Genomic DNA, 24,845 nt, shown 5'->3' with positions numbered 1-24,845 from the left:
ATCGAAATGACTTATCAAGATAGGGGTGATTCCCACACTTGGTAATGATTTTCACTCAGCTATACTTTGATTTTGCACGAAATCTACCCTCAAGTTAGGAGTGATATCCAAACCTTGATGGGAGTTTTCCATTTCATACTCTAGTGGACCCTTATCTCTTGATAAGTACCAACCACGTTAGGGTACGATGTTACCACGTTAGAGGTGATACTCGCATCTTGTTAACTAGTCCCACTCCTTGATTTTCGCTCTCGCCAAAGTCTCGATTTCCCAATCGATTAAGGACGTGTAGTAACTGGAAGGGTTAGGTACCGGTAGTCGGGACGTCCTGTCTAGGCTTGGCATTCGTATAAATCCATTAAGGACCCGTTGCCTACCTGGGGACCACCGATGAGAGTACTAATACCTATTAGGCCAAAGCACGTTTCCTTAATTCGAGAAAGTCTTCGATTCACTTTGGAAGTGTCATATGTTACGTTCCGTGACAATCCATGTTTTATGTTAAATCTCTTTTATGTTATCTCAATTTCTATGTGATTTTACATTGAGCGTTGTCTTCATTTCAATCTAGGAAGCCACAATTTACACTATTGTCGCAATCTAAAACAATTAATGATACTCCTTCGTGAACAAATTAAATTTACTATGTTTTTATCATACATGATATTCTATGTGAAAATTTCATGTCACCTTAATCATGTTATTCTATGTGAAAAACAATGTGAAACAATGTGCTACGTGTTGCATGCATTAAACAATTTTTCTCCAATAATCATTATGATTAAAGTCTCATCCTCATTCCATTTCAAATTCGTAGATGTCTTCATCTCGCCAACTTTCCAACTCGTCCAAAAAGTCAAGGGTTAGCTCTCAAAAGAAGATGCTGGCATTTATGGCCAAGCAGTTCGCTCGTCTTATCCCCAAAGTTGTGACTGAAATCCAAGCTTCCAACACCCCCAACTCTTCCATCGACTCCAAAGTTGCCCAACCTAAGCCCATTGCCTTTAACTACAAACATTTCGCCTCTTGTCACCCAAAACCCTTCACTGGCCAAGAGGGTGTGACCGCTATGTTTGAATGGTTCGATAGCATAGAGGTCACATTCATCAATAGTGAATGTCCTGATGAGCTCAAGACACGTAGTGCTACTGGTGTCTTTCAAGCAAGAGCCCTAGAGTGGTGGACGAATGAAAGGAACATTCGTTCAAACGAATTGGCATATGCGTTGTCATGGGAAGAATTGAAGCAGCTCATGATGGAGGAATTCTGCCCTCCTCATGAACAACAGAAACTGGAGGAAGAGTTTTGGTCTCTCAAGCAGATTGGTGACGACAACCTCGCGTATACCACTCGTTTCAAGCAGCTGAGCTTTGTTGTACCCCACCTGGTTCTCACTGTTGATCGTATGATCAAAAAGTATATCCGCGGTTTACCCCCTACCATGAGAGACACCATCGAGGCAGCCCAGCTCGACAACATCGAGGCTGTCTATCGACTCGCAGCTAGCCTGAACAACAATCGCGTTCGTGATAAACAAATTGCAACACCTACTGGCTCCTCTAAGATGGCCAACCAAATCGTCCAACAATCAAGTGGTGGCGAGGGTAAGAAACGCAAGTTTCAAGACCCTGGCTGCAATGCGGTTGTACCTGCTGCTAACTCAAACCCTGTTACACCAGAGAACACGAGTAAACCATACACTGGAATCCATCCCAAATGTACCACTTGCAACCGTCATCACCCTACCAACTCGAATTGCCGCCATTGCACTATATGTAACCGTTTTGGCCACGATACCGCTTATTGTCTCACTAACCCTGCAAACAAAGTTAGAGCCTGTTTTAAGTGTGGAGACACAACCCACCTTCGCCGCCATTGCCCTTTATGGAACCAAGAACGACAACCAGCCCCAAAAGCTCCAGCTCTCAATGCCAACCAAGCTCAAGATGCCCACACCTAATGGTAAAATCGTCACGATCAGCGCTATTCTCCAACCATCGCATTGTTTCTTTTCTCTATTCTAAGATTTCGAGGACGAAATCTCCTAAAGTAGGGGAGACTGTAACGCTCCGCGTTTTTGATCTTTCTATTTATAGCTTTATGGGTTGTACTTTCTAATTTCAGTCAATTGTACTCTCAGTTTACTCTATTGTATTTCGAGACTTGAATCATAATGAAAAAGTGCATCGTTTTGATCATATGCTTGTTTTAATACTATGTTATGTTATTACACGTTAAACTGTGTCAAACGCGTAAAAAAAAACGATTGAAAGATATCCAAATCCCAACTCTCAAAACAAGTATTATCAAGAGATTACCCTAAACCGGACAAAAATCGGGAATTCGTACGATTACTTGAAATTTGGGTTAAATCAAATAATTATAATAATTGTGGATATTAAATAAATAAATTAATATTTTAATTAATTAAATAAATAAAGTATTTATTTTAAAATTAATATGAAATAAAAACAATTCTATTGGATTTTAGTTAGTTTAAGCTAACTAGGTTAGTAAATTCTTTGAAACATCAGTTAGTCCAGTTACAAGTCAAAAAAAGAAATAAAAAGGGGAAAACCCCTGGGAACCGGCATGAACGGGACTCGAACCCGCGACCTATAGTTTCAAATGCGAGTGACTTAACCAGTTTATCCTCCTTTCCGGAGCTGATAAACTTGGTTCCAAATTAATTATATACGCGAGTTGCGAATTCAAACTAAATTCAAATGACCACCAAAAATCGGAAAAAAACATGTTGACCTGCAACCTTCCATTCGGAATTACCGGCATCGAACAACTGTTACCGTGTTTCCTTATTCGGTTCAATCAATCACCATAATCACCGCCCCATTCCTTCTTCGGTCAATCACCGACTTATTTCCAAATTTACGGTCATCATCCGACGCCTATAAATACTCGACATCAGGGGCGGACTTAAAAGGTTAGTAGGGGTAGCACGGGCTACCCCTCAACCCCATCTTCATAGTGTAAAAATACCCTTTAACCCCGTTTCCGTAGTGTAAAAATTCGTCTCCGTTATACAAAGGATACCCCTGGTCAAAAAAATAAATAAAAATAGGATACCCCTAAATTTTTTGGTTAGTTCCGCCACTGCTCGACATCCTCCATTTCCGAAACCGCACACTCCCTCACATCTCCATAAACACGCAGTCGCAGCACGTTTCGAACCTCTTGCACAAGCCACCGGAAACCGGCGATCACGGGAAAAGGATCCGCAACACCTCTCCGTTCAACCTGTCAATCCGGTGGAGAGCACCTTCAGTCGCCGGAGTCCCTGAACACTCGCCGGAGCTCGCCGGAGAAGACGACAATTCCGGTAAAACCCCCGTCCGACCTTCTCTTTTTCCCTCCTGCGCGTTTACGTTTCTTATCTTATTTTGCTGTTATGGAGATTGTTACTGTTATTATTATTATTATTATTATTATTATTATTATTATTATTATTATTATCATTATTATTATTATTATTATTATTATTATTATTATTATTATTATTATATTTCATATTCATTATTATTAATATTTCATATCTTAATCAGTAAACTGATATTATATAGTAAATCAGTATTTATAAACATTACTATCATTAATCAGATATATTATTTTCAGGAATATTGGTAATTTTTATATAAAAATCAGTATTTATATTGGGATTATTAATACTATATATATACTTAAAACAGAAATATTATTAATAATATTATCAGAATCATTATTATTATCAGAACTATTATAAAATCAGTAATATTATTAATACTAAGTCAAATTCAGTATTTTTAGTAACATTATTAACATTAACTAGAGTTATTGTTATCAATATATATTAATAAATCAAAATCAGAAACATATTTATTAGTATTACTTATCACTAGTGTATATATACCAGATAAATTGTTATTATTAAAAAAAACATATATATTAATCATATTTATTAACATTATTAATACAAATCAGAATTTTAAATATTATTATTAATCTTAATAAGGTTAGTGATATTAATTAATATTATTCTCATTATTATTTAGGATTTCTATACATCTAAACCCTAACTATAAAACATCATCTTATTAAATCCCTTTAAGTCATCTTATTGATCATTAACACAAATCGACCCATATTAACATATGTGTCATTTCAATCATTTAGGGTAATCACTTGAAATCTCTTGGGTAATCTCTACACTCTAATCTTTCTTCCAAGAAACGCAACGCAAACAAAGGTGAGTATACTCGATCCCATTTTCGTTTTAAACACATTTGGGTGCAACATGTATTCCATTTACACAACACTTGAGTCTTGTTTTAATCACACTCTATCCACATTCAAACATGAAACAATTTGATGCTTGTTAATCTCTTATGCTATGCAAGTTGAACGTGTTAATCTCAATGCCCTTGAGTCTTGGGGTATTGCGATGTTGAACGATATGTGAACGATATGTGAACGATGTTGAACGATAATGTGAACGATATGTGAACGATATGTGAACGATATGTGAACGATGTTGAACGATGTTGAACGATGTTGAACGATGTTGAACGATATTTAATGGCAAAGTAGTAACATGTATCATTTTATTCATGTTGGATATGAGCACATTTAAACATTTTATTCTACTATGCTATGTATCAAACTTGTATACTCGCCAACGTTTTTGTTGATTGTACTTTAATACATGTTGTAGGTTGATAGACAAGATGATGAAGAAGCAAGTTAGGGTGGACTAGAAACTCACCTAGAAAATAAACTATGTTTGAAATTTGATTTATGTTTTGATCATGTTGAACAATGTATGACATTTTAGTCATTTATGAAATTTGATTTAATCAATATTGTCACAAATAGTGTTATGTTGTTTTGAGCAATTTGTTCGTCTCATCCCGATGTTTCCGCCATCGGTTGGGGTGTGACACCCGACCCGGTTTGACCCGTTTCAGGAGCCGCGGGACAGAAATCCCATGATATTTATTTATTTGATTTTAGCAGCGGAATTTTATCATCAGGATCTTTTTAAAAGCTAAAAACTTTTCCCGATTATTTTATTTCACAACTCGGGATAAAACCCCGATAATTTACAATAACAAGATTTTACTAAGAAATCTTTATTTTTACAAAACATATTTCTTTGTTTTATAATGAGCCACTGTCTTAAGCTTGAAATGCTCCCCAGCACTTTTCCTGAATTACAATAGATCACCTGAAACATGTTTGAAAAAGGTTTTGTCAGCGGGAAATACTGAGTGAATCATTCTATTTATTTAAAATGACTTGTTTATTATAATTTACATTATTAAGAGTTTTTACGTATGTTTCTGATATCTACCAACTACCCACAGTATTTGTCACTCGACCGGATCTGTGACTATGGTCATATCACCATTGGCTGCCCCAATTAATGACGTATATCACTTAATTTTAGGTTCGCCCACCTAAAGTGATAAAAACAGTAGTAATGTGCACAATACCCCACATACTGGCTGTAATTTGGTGATTACATAAACTTAATCACTGTAATTATAATTCTGAAAATAATTTGGAGTATTGTAAAACATTTGGTAAAAAGAGAATGACTCACATTGCAGATTTAACACGGACAGAATATGGTTTAGCCTTGTTAACCTAATTTAAATAATAATGCACACAAAACCGGGTTAGTGATCAATACAGCATTTACGATAACTCACGAGATCAAATTCTCACAACGAACGACAAAGTGCAATACTTAAACATCCATCGATTTAACGACGAACGACAAAGTATAACCCTATGTGGGCGGCACTTAAACATCCATTGGATATATTGATCAGTCGGAAAATGAATCGTAATAGCGATCGAGTGATTACCCTGTTTTGCGGAAGCACTTCGAGATTAGTGTGTGTTTAATTGTACTGTAACAGCCTTAATTCGACGTACAGACAGAGTTGAGACGTCGTTTTCGTATCCTATTTCAAGTCCCAAGGTCGGCTATTTATAGCAATTTTTGAGACTCCCTTACGGACCGTATGCCTGATCCCTTACGGTTCGTAAGCTAAGCAGTCTAATTATAGGCTGCCTAGGCTTGGGACTAGCTTAGCTGATTCAAAAATTTGGTCAAATCATAATTCAACAACGAAAATTATTGATAATTATCACTAGGGTTTATCCCCCCCTGAGTTTTAGGGGCCTTGATCCTGATTCCGATTGTTATGAAAATTTTAGGGTTGGTACAGAATTACTTGGGTGTCTCAATTAGGGTTTTCTTATTGATTAATTATCATCCTAATTATTGATTTTAATGAGAGTTGTTACAGGCGCAGCCTGAATGCTGGTATGGTAGCTATTATTGTAGGAGAACTCTACCAATGGCAGATGCTTATCCCAACTACCACCTAAATCAATCACACATGCACGCAGCATGTCTTCCAAAGTTTGGATGGTACGTTCACTTTGCCCGTCCGTCTGAGGGTGGTAAGCCGTACTGAAATTTAAGCGCGTGCCCAAAGACTGTTGAAACTTTTCCAAAAGTGTGACGTGTATCTTGTATCTCTGTCAGAGATAATAGCCACTGGTACTCCATGCAGGGATACAATCTTATCAACATACAATTGGGCTAACATGTCAGAACTGTAAGTTTCCTTAATGGGTAGGAAATGTGCTGACTTAGTCAGTCTGTCTACTATCACTCATATAGTATCATTTCCTTTCCTCGTCTTTGGCAGCTTGGTGATGAAATCCATCGTCACCATTTCCCATTTCCAAGTGGGGATTTCAGGTTGTTGTAGCAACCCTGACGGCTTCTGGTATTCAGCTTTGACTTGTGCACACGTCAAACATTTAGCTACATAGGCAGCTATAGACTTCTTCAAGCCTATCCACCAATAGTTTGCCTTCAAATCCTGGTACATCTTATCGGCTCCAGGATGAACGGAATATTTGGAACTATGGGCTTCCTGAAGGATGACGTCCCAAAGTCCTCCATAAACAGGAACCCATATTCTTCCATTTAGTCTCAGGATTCCGTCCTTACCATAGGATAACTGTTCTTCAGTTACTCCTAGCTTTTCATCAGGATAGTTAGCTTCCAACACAGCTTCCTTCTGTGCAGCTAACAACCTTTCATTCAAACTGTTTTTTATCTCAATGCTCTTGGCATTGATTCTTAATGGTTTCACTCTTTCCTTTCTACTCAAGGCATCTGCGACTACATTGGCCTTTCCCGGATGGTGTTTTATTTCACAATCAATCATTCAAAGTTTCCATCCAACGTCGCTGCCTCATATTTAAATCCTTCTGATTGAACAGATGCTGAAAGCTTTTGTGATCAGAATAGATCACACACTTAGTTCCATACAGATAATGCCTCCATAGTTTTAGTGCGAATACAACGGCACCCAGCTCCAAGTCATGGGTGGTGTAGTTCTTTTCGTGCACCTTTAACTGTCGTGAAGCATAGGCAATGACCTTGCCTTTTTGCATAAGCACACACCCCATCCCGGTGTGTGATGCATCACAATATACTACAAACTCATCAATTCCTTCAGGTAACGTCAGCACTGGAGCGTTGCTTAACTTCTGCTTCAAAATATCGAAGGATTCTTGCTGCTTAGGCCCCCAATCAAACTTGCTATTCTTGCGAGTGAGTAAAGTAAGAGGTGCTGCAATTCTTGAGAAGTTTTCAATAAAGCGTCTGTAGTATCCCGCCAATCCTAGGAAACTGCGAATCTCCGTAGGCGTCTTCGGCTCTTGCCAGTTCATGATAGCTTCAATCTTAGCGGGATCTACTTGGATACCACGCTCACTAACAACATGTCCAAGGAATTGGACTTCACGAAGCCAGAACTCACACTTAGAAAATTTGGCATAGAGCTTTTCTTGGTGAAGCAGTTTCAGAATGCAACGAAGATGCTTCTCGTGGTCAGCTTGGCTTTTTGAGTAAATGAGGATGTCATCGATGAAGACGATGACAAATTTATCCAAATAAGGCTTGCAGACGCGATTCATGAGATCCATGAATGCGGCAGGTGCATTAGTGAGCCCAAAAGGCATCACTAGGAACTCGTAATGACCATAGCGAGTCCTAAATGCAGTCTTGTGCACATCTTCATCTTTGACCTTTAATTAGTGATAGCCTGACCTCAAATCAATCTTGGAAAAGTAGCTTGCTCCTTGCAGCTGATCGAACAGATCGTCGATCCTGGGCAAAGGATACCTATTCTTGATAGTGACCTTATTAAGCTCACGGTAATCGATACATACATGCATCGACCCATCTTTCTTCTTGACAAACAAGATTGGTGCTCCCCATGGAGACGAGCTAGGTCTAATGAAACCTTTGGCTAGCAAATCATCTAACTGCGTCCTCAATTCCTTCATCTCTGTTGGTGCCAACCTATAAGGTGCTCTTGCAATAGGCGTTGCTCCTGGAATGATGTCGATTCTGAACTCTACTTGTCTATCTGGTGGCAAACCAGGTAGTTCTTCCGGGAAAACTTTGGGGTATTCAGAAATGACTGGTATATCTTCAATCTTGGGTTTCTGCTCATCAATGGTCACTTGTGCCATATAAATGACACAACCCTTCTTCAGACACCTAGATGCCTTGAGCATGGACACTTGCTCTGGTAACCCGTACTGGGTATCTCTTTAAATGGTAAGTGGCTCACCAGACGGAGTCTTGATCACCACTTGCTTCTTCTTGCATACAATCTGGGCTTGGTTATGCGATAACCAATCCATGCCTATCACTGTATCGAAACCGGCTAGCTTAAACGGAAGCAGGGACAGAGGAAAAGAGTGGTTCCTAATGGATATGAAACATCCATCTAAAACGGTTGATGCGGTTTCTATGGTTCCATCGGCTAATTCCACTTCATACTTCACACTTAAAGCTTTAACATGCATTTTCAACAATTCACAAAACTTATTATCTACAAATGATTTATCTGCTCCAGAATCAAACAATACTCTTGCGTAGATATCATTAATAAGAAAAGTACCTGTTATGACATTATCATTCTGGATCGCCTCCTAGGCGTTCATCTGAAAGACCCTGGCATTGGTCTTCTTTCCTTCATCAGCTTTCCTCGCAGCTTTTGGGCAATTTGTCTTAATATGCCCTTTTTCATTGCAACTGTAGCAAACATCCTTCAGTTTCTTGCACTCTAGAGTCTTATGCTCAGTTGATTTGCAAATCCCACATGGCCTGGGCTGAGATTGGGATTTTGAGTCATATCTGCACTTCCCAAAATGGTGCTTCTTATAAACCTTACACTTGGTCTTATCTCCAGATTGATACCCATCCTTCTTAGATTCAGACCCCTTCTTGTGGTCACTGTTTCCCTTGTGCTTCTTGTTTGATCGTCGTGAATTATCATCATCACGCTTTCTTTTCTCTGCATCTGTGTTCCTCAGCGATCTCTGCCGGACCGCGTCCAATGTAAGGGACAGGGATATATCAGCTACAGACCTGAATGTAGTTAGCCGAGAAGCCTTCACACTTGCCTTTATCTCTGGGGCTAAACCCCCAATGAAACGAGCTATTCTTTTGGGTTCCGGGGTCACGAGATAAGGAACCAACCTTGACATAGTATTAAAGCTCGTGAGGTAGGCTTGGCAATCCAGGTTTTTCATCACCAATGACAGAAAATCAGACTCAATCTTTTCAACCTCATGCTGAGCGCAGTAGTTCTCCTTGATAAGAGTGACAAATTGATCCCATGTCATATTGTACAGTGGAATCTTCATGGTAGCTTGAATCAACGATCTCCACCAGGCTAGGGCCTCACCCTTGAAAGACTGGGACACAAACTTCACAATGTCCCTTTCAGCACATCCACTAATATCTACCACAGTGTCCATCTCATCCAACCAAGTCATGCAATCCACAGCCCCTTTCTCCCCAGTGAAATCTCGGGGCTGGCATGAAACAAAGTACTTGTAGGTGCAACCTTTAGCACGAGGCTTGTCATCAAATACAATCTTTTTGGATGGAATATTATTTTGGTTTGAAGAATGTCGATCATCATCCTTCTTTGATTCCTCTTTCTTAGGCTTAGGTTGGATAGAGGGTGGCTTGCTGTGAGCCTCAGAATGAGTCTTAGGCTTGAAATGCGGTGTAGATAGGGTCCTACTTCGAGTCCCACTAGACTCACTGTTTTACCGATCCAAAGCCCTTGTAACAGCATTATCAACTAGTGCTTGCAGCTCTGCACCAGTCAGCTGTATCCTTGCATTCTCGTGGTTTTCCACCGGATGACTGTTTACCTCATCCGACCCAGCCATGTAGCTTCAATTGCTACATATAGAAAAATAATGGGCAAGGTTTTATTTAGAAGCTTTTACAATATTTTTATGATTTATTAACCATGGTTTTAGTAGCCATTTTTGGTTAATTTGTTAATTATTTATATGTTCAGGATTTTTATTATAATCCTATATTTTAATTTAATAATAGCACAAAAGGGCATAGTCATAAAGACAAATTTAGTATATAAACCAAGACTTTTACGGAGTGAAGGTATTAAGGCTCTAATCAAAGTTCATTGCCTTATTCTAGACAGGGAGTTATAAGCTACTACTGTCTTTAGTCCAAAAGGACATTAGTTATAGCCCGTAGGCACTTCATCCTTAAGGGATGGTTACATAATTAAGGGAATTTAAAATAACCCAATTAAAAGATGACCTATGTAGTTTTATTGCATCACAGTTTGTCATGAATGTTAACAAGTTTTCAGATGTTAACAAATTGGAATCTTTTGTGTAGGTTCTACCATCTTGGCCATGTCTGCAACGACACATAGGCTAGGTTTTACCTTTAAGATTCTTTTAATAATTAACGCAGAACAGTCCTAAATTGAGATGTTAATATGGATCTGAATCTAATTATGGGACTACCATCTTGGCCTTGTCTTATAATGACACATGGCTAGGTCTTGCCCTTTTTTTTATTTTGCCATTTTAATATAATGGTAGATCTTTTAATAGGAAAATTTATTTTCATTTATTTTATGTTTCATTCACATAATTAATAACAAACAAAATGAAATTTAAATTAAAACATCTCATTTATAAATTAAACAAGTACAACTTTTGCTCTAAATGGGACTTCTACAAAAATAACATGCCCACGCAGGGGCGAAACAAAAGACATGCCCACGCAGGGGCAGAGTACAAAAAGACAAGCCCACGTAGGGGCTGAGTACTGAAACAAAAGTCCACGCAGGGACTTGTTTACAACCAAATAAAATAAATAGACAAAGGTCTTTAATGACCCCTTCTTTTGGACTTCCCTTTGAGTAGGTCCGACAGACCTTTGAAGAAGCCTTGACGTTCCCTGCGGTCTTCTTGAACTTCCTGCTCAACTTGGTTCAACCTATCGAGAACCTCTTGTTGGCGTTCTGACGGGATCAGCTGCGGCTGCGGCGGCTGATACAGAGGTTGGGGAGGTGGCGGACGCTGGTACCCATAAGTTAGGTAACCAGTGGTCCAAAGACCACCATAGGGTCCTTCTGGGTGACGAGAATTGTAGTCCCACGCCTCCTGGTACGGGTCCACATTGGCATAGTTGTAGCTGTTGTGGCCCGGTAGCTCGAACGGGTTATATGCCACTGAACCGGCATATGAAGGGATTGGGTTATCAAAACCCAATGGTGGCACCACAGGTGCAGAGTTTGCCTCCGTGACGGGGTTTGATGGTCCCCCCATCTGCGGGTCTTCTTCTTCTTGGAGTGGCAGATAATGGCTGCCACTCGAGGGCTGGGGAGTGCTGATGTGGACTCCTCCTCGCACGGACATCCGCACGTTTAATCTTCTCCGCCTCGGTGGTTCCGGAAGCGGTTGCTCCACTGGTGGAGGTGGTGGCGGAGTGACTGCCACAAATCGGGAATCCTCAGAAGGATCCTGCTGCTGCTGCTGGTTTGGAGACGAGTGTTCAGAGGGTGTAAAATACCAGTCCCACTGGTTGAACCTCGCCTGGTAGCTATCCGGACCGCGATAAGGCGATCCATGAAACGAGGACCCATCCGAGATCTCGATGGGATGGTATGGGGTCCCGGTTGCAGGCTCCACGGGATCCGTATCTTCATCCATGTCGTTGTCACCCTAAAAATGATCTTCGGGTCCTAGTGGGTTAAAACCCACGGGTTCTTGAATATAGTTAGCCGGGTTGAACCGGCTCTGAAAAGCAGGGGTAGGGTCACCGAAAGAATGGTGCGAGTTTGATCGCTGCAAAGGTATGAAGGAAGGCGGAGGGTTGTTGGGCTCGTTTTCAGACTGAGGCCCAAATGAGTGAAAGTACGATGGTGAAGAGCATAGGGAGACAGATCACCTCCCGGGTTCGATATACGTCCTCCAGGGCTCCAGAGGACTCGTGCTCATGGTGATCGAGGGTGTACACCGGTGAGAAGGCCTGGCTTCATGGTCATGGCTAGTAAATGGAGCCTTACCTCGTCCTCGTCTCATCCTGGGCGGCATTCTTAAACCTGTAAACATAATTAAAGATAACAACAAGAATATATAAAATAAAAGACAAAAATAAAACAAAAACAGAATTTGTCCTATGTTCTTTGTCTAGACTCGGAACTCAAGGAATGTGCAATTTGTGCACTGAGATTAAACACAAAAGGCAAGTATTTAATTCACTCAATATTGGCTCTGATACCAACCTGTCAAACCCCTATTTTCCACGTGTCACCGGTGGGCCCGGTGGGGAGTATTGTGACGTAGTTGATATCATCATAGTCAAAGAAAAAAAATTAAAATGCACAGCGGAAGCAAAAGATAGATTTATTTCAACCGAATAAATATTGTAATATTAAGTATCACAAACAGTCGAAATAGATCCACAGGCGAATCAAAAGAAAAAGGAAACTTGTTCAACAGATTTATTTTCATCCAAGCTTGCGAGACTCTAAATGATGCTAAGGAGAGGCCAGCCTATTACGCATAGTACCTGCACTTAATCTTTTTGGGAAAATACGTCAGTTTACACTGGTAAATACAATTTAACTGACTCATTTTGAAAAGGTTAAGAATTGATTTGAATGCACATGGCACAAAAAGATTTTTCTATAACTTGGGATAATTATTTGAATATAAACTTGTAAAAGATTTACATGTTTCTTATGCGTCCAGTAGCCCGAGTCTACACCGGGTTAAAGATCAATAGACACACCACATGATATAATCCCGCAACGGTTTAACCCAAAACCGGCGGTTATACCTTAATATTTATGCACAACGGGTGTACGCCTACACCCATATGCTTAGGTCGTGGCCATTTCGTAAAATGATGCCAAGGATATCTGGGACATGGTCATCAACCCCCCAAAGGCTTTAAGCAAACATAACAATTTTAACGGGTCATTTCAATGATTTAGCCTACATTTGATTAAAGATTCAATGCCCGACCAAGCGGTATTTTATATACCGTACCCCAAGCCCATATAGGGAAAATAAGTTAAAAGTATTTACCTGAGCAAGTATAGTCACAATAAGCAAGTGCAAATATCTTTTACTGGATCTCCTATTCTGGAACGAAGGTTTATAATAACCTATTAGAATCCTAACGAGTCTTTAATTTAGCCTAAGCTTAGACCGGTTAGTTTTAAAGAATGAATACGGTTCAATCGCATGGAAGGCGAAGACCGGTTTCGAATGTGGTTTTGACCCGACAAGCTTGCATGCTTGTTTAATATGGGTAACTTAAACACATTCTGGATTTTGAGACAATAATGATATGGTTTGACCCGTTTCGGCTAAAATGTGTAAACGAGTTACATAAGCCGATCCGAACGCGAAAGTGCGTAACGGGTAACCATATGAAGCATATGCAAGTTTCCTGAGTTAATATGTACTAAATACGTTGTGACATCAGTAAGATATCTTCTATTATGCCCAAAATGATTTTAAACTCAAACTATGCCTCATAAGGGCATTTTGGTCATTTAATTAGTAACCTGAGTTACAGGTCTGAATAAATCAGTAAATATACTCATTTTAATGGGTTATAACAGTAGGGTATCATATATATGTGAAATTTATTAATTACAACCATGTTATGCACCGTAGGGGCATTTTGGTAATTTCACATAAGCCTAAAAGGTCAAAACTGGAAATTTGAGTTTAAAACTGTTGTTTACTGTTATAATATAAAAATTTACTGAATATATCAGTAGGTATCCAAACTTATATATATAAACTAGTTTTAATACATATGATATCGTAAAAAATGCTTAAAAAGGCGATGTGGAGTCATTTCCGGGTTTTGTATAGAAAGCTGATATTTTTATAATTCCAGAAGGCTTAAAATAATTTATTTACTATATTAGATCAGTAGAAAAAGGTTTGGGGTCAAAAGGATTTATAAAACTCATTTTATAGCCCAAAAGGGCAAAACCGGCAATAACCGAAATAAGCTTAAAACTCTAAGTTATGCTCAGCCTAAAAATAAATAAAAATCTTCAAAATTCCCAAAATATTATTTTATATCAGTAGGTAAAAATTTTGATATTAAAATTTGGGTTTAGATAGGTTATATGCTAATTACGCCATTTAATTACTAAGAATGCTTCTAATTACGCTAATGAGCATAACTCTAAATCTAGATCTCAAACTGATGTAAATTTTTTGGTACAAGTTTATCAATCAGTAACTAAGGTGTCTACTCTTTTATATTTTCAAAAATCATAATTTAAAGTGAAAAGGGCATAATAGTCAACATTTAAGATATTAACCAAAACTTGCATAATAATTGGACAACTAATGAACCAAGCCGTATAATCATAGAGGGTTATACTAACATGTAATTAGGTCCAAAAGAAGCTCTAAGGTAATCCTAAACTTGGCTTAAACGGGTCAGAACTGAAAGTCAAAGCATAAGTCAAACTATGTGACTTTCGGTTCCAAACCGTGCCTAAACTGAAAATTGTCGGGGTGAACATGTTTAGACATGTTCTTACATTAATTACCAAGTTAAATTAATGATAAAACAGATTGTATGGATCCTACATTGCTAATTATGTATTAATTTGAAAATAAGTATCATGTTGACATTTTAAAGTAAGCTTTGACTCGACAATTGACATAGTTAGAGTGGGAATCTGAGAATACCCTTTTAAGGGTTTATTACCCACCTAATTACCTACTTATAGGTATTTTTAATTCGAGATTTGACTGGATAATTATAGCTTAATCTCGAAGTCAAACCTTAATTACGATGGTTTGACTTTTAGCTAATTAACTAAGCTAAACTGAATTATAGAGGGTTAAGGACACTTACAAGAATCCTAAGTATGATTAGGGACTTAAGAGAAGCTTGTTGAAGTCCAGAGAAGTTCCAGAACACTGCTTCAAGTGAGTTGCAAATGAGTGATCAAATGTTGCAACTTTGTTCACCTTATAGTGACTCCAAATCTTTAGGATTATGCCAAACAAGTCTACCAAGGTTATGAGATCCTCCCAGGTGTCCCTATGAGGCTATATACCAGTTACAAAGCCCCTGATTTTCGAAAACCATCCATATAAGGCGGTGTAACAGGCTGAACAGGCAGCTGTCCAAAATCTACTGCCAGCGACAAGCTTACGGACCGTAAGCCAAATCCCTTGCGGTCCGTATGCTCCTCTTGCGGACCGTATGCTTATACGGTTACGGTCCGTAACCGACCCTGGTCTGATGTGCCCAGGTATGCCTCTTGCGGACCGTAAGCTTAAAGCCATACGGTCCATAACCGATGACCAGAACCCAAAAATTTTGCAAACTTCCAAGAATTGACCATGCACTTCTTACAAGTCCGAATCTCATGCATTTCTTTTCAGTTGTGGGACCAAATACTCAGACCTTGCATGCTTTGCATGCACTTACACCCCTTTGGCACTTTGTGGCAAGTCTTGAAGTGACGGAAATCTCAAGAATATTTGTTTGGACATGCATTAATTCAAATTCAATTCCTTTAACCAAGAATCTAGATTCCTGATTGTAGTAGTAACATTTTAAGAATCCAATTTCCGTATAAAATGGAAATTTTATTTATTTAGAAACAACCGGCTAGATATATATTAGATGTTTATCATAATGATTTAAGGATCTTGGGATTTATAACTTCGGCCGCTCAGAGGTATTTTAATAACATGTCGCCCTTTTAAATCCTACCATACATCTTTTATTTGATCCGAGATTCCTGACACGTTTGTCTTACATGACACGTGTCTTTATCTCAATGGGTATGATTTTACAAGGTGTTACAATTAGCTTCCAAGCCCAAATGCCCAACTATTGAATATGGGCCTGTTCCTACGTTCTTTAACTTACTCTGTCGTCCAATCATTTTTCTCTGCTTTCTTACCTTGTCTGTTGTCAAACACGTGTCAGGCACGCTCACGGCTCACGGCGCACGCAACCATAGATGATGATGAAGATCCATTGCAATTCTTTCCTCGCTATTCCAAACGACACCATGGATGGACACGCACAGGCTTCTATTACGGCTGAGCTTCTATTACGTCTTCTATTAAGGTAAGTTAACGGCTATTGTCTTTGTTATTGTGTCTGAGATTCGAAATCTTGTTTGCCCTAAAATTCGAAATCTCTGATTGAGGCTTTGTCTTTGTTATTGTGTCTGAGATTGTGACTTTGCTTGTGGAATTGCAATTGATTATTGATATTGTGGTTGCAAGTTAAGATTGGGGCTGTGTTTGGAAGGCAGAGAACCTGTTCAGACTTTCAGAGAAGAGAAGAGAATAGTGAAAAGTGGCTATTGCACATGTAATATTTCAGATTTCGATTCCTATTTTATATTTCTTAGAAACTATCATTGCTATTTGCTACAAAATTAGGGATTGTTATGTTAGAAATTGTCATAATAGTTAGAAACGGTGATAGTAGATATTTGCTATATTTCAATTGCTATTTGATATTTGTTAGAAACCGTGATAGTAGTTAGGCTATTTGCTATGTCAAATCGAATCTGAACTTTTGAATCCGGTTATGCAAAAAGTCAAAAAAAAAACGAAAACATGACTCTTTAATTTTGCAAAAGGGTCACCACTTCGTAGTTCGATTAGGGCCTCCGAAAATATAGGAACGACACTGTCTACATCGTCCACATTTGCTGCTATTTCTTCATATTTATGGCATCAACGCCTCAGTCATTTAGGGCGTCTGTCTTTACATTCTTTAAAACATTCTGGTTCTGATAAGTTTGAGACTTTTAATAAAAATGTTTGTTCATCTTGTATGTTTGGTAAAAGTATTCGACTACCGTTTCACACTTCACATACGCGCACCTATCAACCATTTGATATAATGCATAGTGACTTGTGGACATCACCCATATTAAGCTCAGCAGGTCATCGTTACTGCATTTTATTTTTGGATGACTATACTAATTTTCTGTGGACATATCCAATTCCCAAAAAATCACAAGTATTTCAAACCTTTTGCGAACTTAACAAACAATCCAAACTCAATTTGAACGACGCATTAAACAGTTTCAATGTGATAACGGTAAAGAATACGTTAATTCCTCTTTTCATCAATTCTTCACTCAAAACGGCATGCTTTTTCGACTATCTTACCCTCACACGTCAAGCCAAAACGACAAAGCCGAGCGGAAAATCCGTACCATCAACAATATGATCCGCACGATTTTAGCTCATGCATCATTACCCAATAATTTTTTGGTACCATGCTTTTGAAACCGCCACCTACCTTCTAAACATCTTGCCTGGAAAATAGCTACAAAACAAGACACCCACCTCTGATACCATGAAAGAGATAATAGGGTCGATGCCCTCCTCCATATTACGTATCCTATATATACACAAGATTACAATAACTATTTTAGGATAATTACAATTGTATCCTCTAAATATATGTAGAGATATTTATATACTATTAATTTGAAACATTTATGTTTATATACTAGTAATTTGAAACATTTATGTGCATATTTGGTTGTAAGTTATGCTTTAATGGTTGTACCTTAATCAAATATAGGTTGTAAGTTGTGCTTTAATGGTTGTACCTTAATCAAATATAGGTTGTAAGTTGTGCTTAAGTGGTTGTACCTTAATCAAATAATAATGGTTTCATTACCTTACCAAATTCATTATGTTTTGTATGCATGTATGGTTGTAAATTGTGCTTAAGTGGTTGTACCCTAATTAAATAATGGTTTCATTATCTTACCATATTCAATCGGTTTGATCCATTCAAAGTTGTGTTGTTTTATTTGTAAATTATTATTATTTATAATAATCTAATTAATTTAGCCAAAATCTTGTATAAATATAATTTGCAACATATCGATGCAATGGTTGTTGTAATGTATGCATTATGGTTTGTATAGTGGTAATGATTATATATAGATTACGATGAACCTGTCAAACGAGAAAAAATTGACGCGGGTTCATCATAACGCGCGAGTACTAGATCAACTTAGTTATTTTATTCTATGTTTTACATTTCTGTTTAATTTCTTCCATTAACACCACATATGCATTTGAAACATATGTGCATATTTGGTTGTAATTTGAAACATTTGTCATTCACATATGTGCTAAAATCAAATATATTAATTAATTTTCATGTGCTAATATAATTCAAAAGTGATACTTTTATGTACGTATTGTTTTAGTACGTGTTAATTTAATTTTTTTTAACTGATAGGATCTGTTCTTACGATTTATAACATAAATATGATTTATACCATACTCTGTAAATAGATATCTACATCTATATCCTGATTACCAACCAACTCAGGAGATGTCATTGGAATCTGACCAATAATATGGAGATAATTTGTCATTACTCGGGAACCATGACTCCATGAGGATATGTACACCTTTTACATTATCAACCACACTTATTTAACGTGTTTATTTATTTTAAATTTTACAGTATAAGATTTGGTATAACAGGATATGTACACCTTTTAAATTATCAACCACACCTATTTAGACCGTGGGGTATGGTGGAGCGGGGATTTGGAGCATGAGTTGACTCGTGAATTATGAGGGCACTTAATACACAAACCCAAGTTCTAGGGGTATGGTGGGCGTGGCTGGGTTGGCGTGGCCAAGCCACATCAATTTTTTTAATATATATATATATATATATATATATATATATATATATATATATATATATAGGCCGGTTAACGTACAATACCTCTTATTATACATTATGTACGCGATGCCCTCAGCCGTACGATCTTCAATCGATCAAACACGAGCGAAACTAATTTAAATGATTAAATTAATCATTTTAATATATCTAAATCATACCAGGAAGGTTAAACGTCATTGCGAGGTCATAAATCTCTGTAATTGACCGATGATAGTTCAAAATCAAACCCTAAATCAAATTCAAAAACCTGAAAATCTTCTTCCCCAACCTCCCTTCGTTCCTTTTAGTGCGATATCGATAATAAGAACTACTAATTTGGGAGTTGTAAGGGTCAAACGGAAGAAGACAATGATCGACCAACAATCGAAGAAGATGAACGAACAGTAACACACACACAGATTTTTCACATGCGATATTCAATTTTCCACATGCGATTCTACACACCCCATGCCATTTTTCACATTACTCCATGCTAGCCATTTTTTCACATATGATATTTAATTTTCCACATGCGATCCTACACACCCCATGCCATTTTTCACATTACCCCATGCCATTTTTCACATGCGATATTCAATTTTCTACATGCGATTCTACACACCCCATGCTATTTTTCACATTACCCCATGCTATTTTTTCACATGCGATATTCAATTTTCAACATGCGATTCTACACACCCCATGCTATTTTTCACATTACCCCATGCTAGCCATTTTTTCACATGCGATATTCAATCTTCCACATGCGATTCTATACACCCCATGCCATTTTTCACATTACCCCATGCCATTTTTTCACATGCGATATTCAAATCTTCCACATGCGATTTTGTCCATCTACACACCCCATGCCATTTTTCACACTACCCCATGGTAACCATTTTTTCACATGCGATATGTATTGAATTCGCACCAGATCTGCACCTGATCGAACGGCTGGGATGATCGCGTACGTATCGTACGATAAGCGCATTTGTATTTTACTCTTTACCTATATATATATATAGGGAGCCACTAAAATAAGAACCACTCCCAGTTGTAAGAACCGTAAGAACCACTCTCCACCAATCACATTCAGCCAACAAAAAGGGTAATTTAGTCATTTACCCCATATGTCATATCCATCCTCTCTCCTCTCTTTAATGCACTCTCCTCTCTCCTCTCTCCTCTCTTTTCTGTTTAAAGTTGCAGACTTTCTCATCTCTCATTTATTCTTCATCTTCAAAACTCCACCAATAAACCACCGACCACCACCACCGTCTGGTGGTGGTGCTACGAAGGAATATATCAGAGAGACGAGGAGAAAGAGGAGGCCAGACACCCCCTTTTGGTGTCTCTGGTTGATGTGTCGACGGCGGTGGTGGCGGTGTGTCGACGGCGGTGGCGGCGGCGAACGATGGGGTGAGGGGGGGTGGGTGAATCTGGTGCTTTCTGATCCCTAGTTGTGGGTTTTGACCCCTGTTTTTGCCGGCGACCACCCCTGTTGTCGGCGACCCCTAAACACCACACCTTTTTGGCTGATTATTGGGGGTTTGAGTTTTGGGGGTTTTGATTTTGGGGGTAATTAATGGCGGCCAGATGTGCAACCAGATCATGTATGTTCACCACTAGTCGGAGAGAGAAAGAGGACGGAGGCGGGCCGGCGGCAGCGCCGCCGTGAGCGGCGGAGGTCCTAGACTCCTCCCGACGAGTTGATGCTTTGTCCGACTTGAATGATTTGGTATGTTGTTTGATGTTTTTGGTTCAGTTCTGGACTTTTTTGTTTGATGTTTGAATGATGTTCTTGTGGGTTTGAATATGGGTTTGAATCTTTGTGGGTTTGTCTTGTGGGTTTGAATCTGGGTTTGAATCTTTGTGGGTTTGTCTTGTGGGTTTGAATCTTTGTGGGTTTGATTCTGTTGAATCTGGGGTTAAAACATCGGAGATAAAACTTTGTTTTTGATGCGGGGTTGATTATGTTGAAATTGGGTTTGATTCTGTTGAATCTGTTGGATTTTTTTATGAATCTGTTTGAATATGTTTGAATCATGTTCTTGTTCCTTTTGAATCTTTAAATCGGTTGAATATGGTGCCTTATTTTTGAATGTTTGAATCTGTGGGTGTTGCTGGGTTTTGCTGGTGCTTTGTTGGTATTTTTTCGAACAGTGAACTATGTAGGTTGTGATCCGTTTTAAGATTGGGGCGATGATGATGAAAAAAAAACCCCGCATATTTTGATGACGATGGCGTGGCAAGAACGGCGGAGGGTAGTTTTTTGAACCTGCAACCCCACTTTGCAGCCTCTGATTATCGGAAAATCTGAGCCAAAACTTCGTTTTTTTATTCAAAAATCCACTCGTTCTTTTGATTTTTGTTTGTTGGTTTTTTTTTTTTGAGGCGTCGATGATGATAGCAAACTATCTGAGACACCCCCCGAGTGTGCGATTTTCTGTTGCGTTCGGTTTTGCGTAAAAACGTTTTTGTAAAAAAAAAAAAGTTAAACCGTAAACTTTTAACGTAAACCGTAAACTTTTTATCGTAACACGTAAAAACGTGAAGCGTAAAAAGTGTTACGTAAATTTTTTCGTAAGTTTTACGTAAAACGTAAAACTTAAAAAGTTTTACGTAAAATGTAAATTTTTTTCGTAAAACGTAAAAAGTTTTACGTAAAACGTAAAAAGTTTTACGTAAAACGTAAAACGTAAAAAGTTTTACGTAAAACGTAAAACGTAAAAAGTTTTACGTAAAACGTAAAAAGTTTTACGTAAAACGTAAATTTTTTTTTGTAAAACGTAAAAAGTTTTTCGTAAAATGTAAAAAGTTTTAGGTAAAACGTAAAACATAAAGTTTTTTTAGTAAAACGTAAAAAGTTTTACGTAAAACGTAAAAAAGTTTTACGTAAAACGTAAAAAGTTTTACGTAAAACGTAAAACGTAAAAAGTTTTACGTAAAACGTAAAACGTAAAAAGTTTTACGTAAAACGTAATTTTTTTCGTAAAACGTAATTTTTTTTCGTAAAACGTAAAAAGTTTTAGGTAAAACGTAAAACATAAAGTTTTTTTAGTAAAACGTAAAAAGTTTTACGTAAATGTCATTTAAAAACCGGCCCGTAAAACGTAAAAACGTAAAAGACGTAGAAAACCGGCGTGTAAAACGTAAAAAAACGTTAACGTAAAAAACCGGCGCGTAAAACGTAAAAAAACGTTAACGTAAAAAGCCGGCACGTAAAACGTAAATAACGTTAACGTAAAAAAAACGGCGCGTTGAAAAAACGACGCGTGAAAAAGTCGGGCATAAAAACGGCGCATCAAAAAACGAGGCGTGAAAAAAGCCGGGTGTAAAAACGGCGCTTTGAAAAAGCGTGACGTTAAAAAACGTCAAAAAACGGCGCGTTAAAAAAACGCCGATTGAGAAAAACGACGCCTTAAAAAAACGGCGTGGAAAAAACGGCGAGTAAAAAACGGCGCGTTAAAAAACGGCGCGTAAAAAACGGCTCGTAAAAAACGACGCTTGAAAACGGCACGTTAAAAAACCACGTTAAAAACGGCGCGTCAAAAAAACGTAAAACGTAAAAAGTTTAACATAAAACTTAAATTGTAAAAAGTATAAAAATCTTTTAAAAAAAACTGAATTCAAAATTGTTTTTATTAAAGAAATTATGTTTAAAAAATAAAAGTATTAAAAAGCAATTAATGAATAGGACAAAAAGACAATTAAATATAATATATATAAAAAGACAAAAAAGTATTTTTACTTAAATACCCTTTTCAATTAAAATATTAAAGACATAATAAGACAAAAACTACTTTATATTATTTTTAAATACTTTTAATCTCATTCATCCATCATCTTGATCTAATGGCTAGAAAGTGGTTCGCGCAGTTCTTACAACTGGAGTTGGTTTTCATTTTAGCGGTCCTATATATATATATATAACCATTAAAAACTACATAAACATACATAATAATTACAAAAAAAACATAGTATCAAAATAAAAAAATCATTCTGCGTCGTCTTCGTCGGTTTCAAACACAGGAATCGTTGAAACATGATCCACCAAATCAGATCGAAGGTTGTGATGTATATCCCTTGACTTGATCAAAAATTCATTTGACGTTTTACCACCGTCGCGATCGTTTATAGAAATATTTCCGCACCATCGTCAGATGATGATGACGATTCACTTGAACTTGAAGAACTCATGGCAAGATTGTGTTTTATGTGTTTGATATTGTGTAAGAAAAATGTTAAATATGGTAAGGTATTTATAAAGGGAAAAAGGTTTTTTTTTAAATAATGCCCAACGGCTAGTTTTGTTGGCCAATCACATCCCGCCATGTCACTCTCGTAGCCCCGCCCCACGCCCGGGCTAAAACCCCCGACAATGGGGCCACGCCGAAACCCAAGCCCACCCAGGGTGATGACTTGGGCGTTTATGACCAACTCCCGCCCCAACCCCTCCCCATACCCCACAGTCTTATCATGTTTATTTATCTTTAATTTACAGTATAAGATTTGGTATAAGTATATAAGTTCGAACACATTGTTATAACATGTTTATTTATATTACATTCCATGTAATTTATAGCAAAATTTGTATCTTGATACACATTGTTATAACATGTTTATTTATACTTACACAAGGTTAGAACCACGTGTATTATATGGGTTTCATAAATGTAACTTTATATAACAAAACGATAATAAAATATATCATAAAAAATCGTGTATTGCACGTGTTAAATAAAATATAATATTATATACTTTGATATACTATTTACTTATTACAATATTTTACTTTGTTTTTTAGTTATTATTAGGTTACAAACATATGTATTACATTGGATTGAATCATGTTTTTATGATACATTCAACTTATGAGATAAAATGATTTTAGTTAGTTTTATGCACCTTAAAGCTTATTTATTTATTTATTTATTTCATTCATAAAACACTCGTCTCAAATTTGTATTCAATAGAGTTTATGATATAAAAAGGTGGAGATCGATCCATATGTTTTCATATATTTCATCATTTTTATGAATTATACCGTAAAATCGAGAATTAAATTCTCTTTGAATTGAGTATAAAATTGTTATATTTAAAAATGATGTCCTTTCTAAATGTTGATGCAATGTGCGATAAATGATGGGTTTAAACCAATTATAATAGTACGCCTAACATTACAAAGGTAAAATTAAGTTGTCTAGATTTGACATTTGCAGTATATTCGATTACAAGGGAGATAACAATAGTATTCAATTGTATCAGATACTAAAAGAACATGTAACTACAGATTTATACTACTTAACCTCAAACAAAAGAATCCTGAACGAAGATATAGAGAGACCTGGTGCGGGCAGCAAGCGGAGGGAAATCGAAGAGCGGCGGAACCAGCACTACGGGTGGCGGAGGTCTGGCGGCTGATGACACTAAGCCTCCCATTTTGTGACGTTAGTTGTTGTTCTCCAGAGAGTTTGATTTAGGGTTTCTAAATAACATTGTTGGTGATTTGGGGAAACGATGGAGTTTATTGTAAGGTTCTAAAGTTCTGAAATTTGAACCCTAGATCGAGTAGATGGAGTTTACTGTGAAGCCATGATGTTCTTCTTCTTCATTGATTCAACGTTGAATAGAGAGAGAATTAGAGAGCAAATTTGGATCTTGGTTCATAGGGAATTTGTGTGTGTGTGTGTGTGAGAGAGAGAGAGAGAGAGAGAGGGAGAGAGAGATAAGTTTGAAA

The sequence above is a fragment of the Helianthus annuus genome, chromosome 16, assembly GCF_002127325.2.
Source record: "Helianthus annuus cultivar XRQ/B chromosome 16, HanXRQr2.0-SUNRISE, whole genome shotgun sequence".
In the NCBI taxonomy this organism is placed as follows: Eukaryota; Viridiplantae; Streptophyta; class Magnoliopsida; order Asterales; family Asteraceae; genus Helianthus; species Helianthus annuus.
This window is presented reverse-complemented; position numbering follows the sequence as displayed.